The sequence below is a fragment of the Propithecus coquereli genome, unplaced genomic scaffold (assembly GCF_000956105.1).
Source record: "Propithecus coquereli isolate 6110/MARCELLA unplaced genomic scaffold, Pcoq_1.0 Scaffold225, whole genome shotgun sequence".
In the NCBI taxonomy this organism is placed as follows: domain Eukaryota; kingdom Metazoa; phylum Chordata; class Mammalia; order Primates; family Indriidae; genus Propithecus; species Propithecus coquereli.
This window is the reverse complement of record NW_012147745.1, coordinates 2,866,536-2,868,711: the sequence shown is the minus strand read 5'-3', so window position 1 is coordinate 2,868,711 and position 2,176 is coordinate 2,866,536.

Genomic DNA, 2,176 nt, shown 5'->3' with positions numbered 1-2,176 from the left:
TGAGCCCAGGAGTTAGAAGCTACAGTGAACTATGATAGTACCACTGCAGTCCAGCCTGGGTGATGGAGCAAGACCTTGCTCCTCCCCAACAAAAAAAAAAAAGAAAAGAAAGTTGTGCTTTCTTCAAGGTCATAAAGATGTTTTCATATGTCTTCTTCTAACAGTTGTATTTTTCCTGTCACATTTACATCTTTAATCTATCTGACATTGATTTTGTGTGTGCTATAAAGTAGGGATCTAGATTTTCACATGGATAACGGACCCAGTACAATTTAGTAAAAAGAAACCCTTCCCAAAGGATGATCTAAACAGTATAGTTGTATTATACAGTATACAGTAGTGTTAACTTTGTCATTCATTAGGTGACTGTAATATGTATGTATCTAGTTTTGAACTAAGTCTATTTTTCTGCTATCCCACATGATCTTTAGTAGATTAATTTTTTCTATCTCTCAGAAAGGATAGAGGCCATCAGTTAAGAATTATCTAACTGATTTCCCCATCACTGATATAGATAAGCATGCCCCACCACTGATATAATTACTTGCATGTGCCCATCTATTCACTCGAAAAGTATTTTCTGGGTGTTTATCATCTGCAGATACTAAATTGGGCACTGGAGAATAATTATGAATGAGGTGGACATAAACTTTGACCTCATGGAATTACTTTCCAGTGAAAGAGAACAAAGAAGTAAACAAATAAACAAAAAAGTAAAAATTATAGGTTATGGCAAGTGCTACGAAGGATATGCACAAACCATAGTGATAGATAGTGCTTGAGACACTAGAAATGCATTCCCTGTGTGGCAAGAAAGGAACATTCTGAGGTGATGACATCTGAGTTTGGACTTAACTTACCAGGAAGCCATAGGATGAGTCAGAAAAAGTGTGTGCTAGGCAGAAAGAGCAACAAATGCAAAAGCCCTGAGGTAGGAAATAATTTGGTATATTGGAGGTACACACAAAGGAAGCAAAAGACCCATTTGGCTGATAGATTATAAAAAAGAAAGGTGGGTGGTGAGCATAGTATCTGAGATGATCTGGGAAATGTGAGCAGCACTTAGCCCGTACAAGGCCTTGTAGACCACTGGTTGGAGTTGGCTTTTAACTGTTTGCCCAATAGAAATCTCCAGGAAGTCTAATACTGGGGACCGCTGTGGGGGAGGGGATGTTGGCGCCATTTAGTTAGTCCTCACTCTGGCAGTCATATGAACACTCCGTATAGGGACAAGAGTGGAAACAGGAGTGTCTGTTCATAGGGTGGTCATTTCTTTTGTGACCTTTGAGTTTAGTCTGATACTTCATCTAAGTACAAATAGCCTTTTAAAAAAATCAGTTCCAAAAATGCTTACCTCATGTTAGGAAGTTAAGCATATGGTCATCTTACCCATTAAAGGACCTCAGCAGGAGTAGAGAAGATAGACATTGGTGGTCTGAATTGTGTTGGTGGTGGGGTAGAGAGAGTAAGGAGTGATTAAATTCAAGATCTATTCAGAAGGTAGCACCAAAGGCTATATTAATGGATTGCACATGTAAAGTGAGGGAAAGGCAAAAAACGAGAATGATTTCTAGATTTTTGTTCTGGTTGATGGTGGTTCAATTTACTAAGATAGGACTTCAGGAGGGAAAGCAGGTTTGGACAGAGAAAGATGAGCCTATTCAATTGACTGAGAAATTAGAACAAGAGAGGTAAAAAAAAAGAATCAGAAAATAAAATTGCCAAAATATTTACCTCTTTCTTCATCTTTTAGTGGAAGAAGACTCTTCTTACTTAACCTGAAACATAATCCTTCCACTCTTCCTCTGGATCTTCTCCCCTTTCTGTTTTATTTGCCTCATACTCTTAGTTATCCCTGTTTCGATTTCATCTTTACCATCATCTTCTTCACTGCTCTTTCTGAAAGTCTATAGATGTGAACAACTGTTAACCATTTAAAATAAAAACAGAACAAACAAGTAAACCTTCAACCCTCCAGGGACACTACATTCTTTTCTCACTACCATAATTCTCACTACCATAATTCCTTGGAATTTAGAGCCACTTTTCTGAAGAGAGTAATCTACATTGAAGATCACCATCTCCTCACCTCCATTGCCACAAAGTCACTGGCACTATGATTTCCATCCTCATCACTTTGATTACCATCTCTCCCCCTAATCTCCTCCATGTGCCA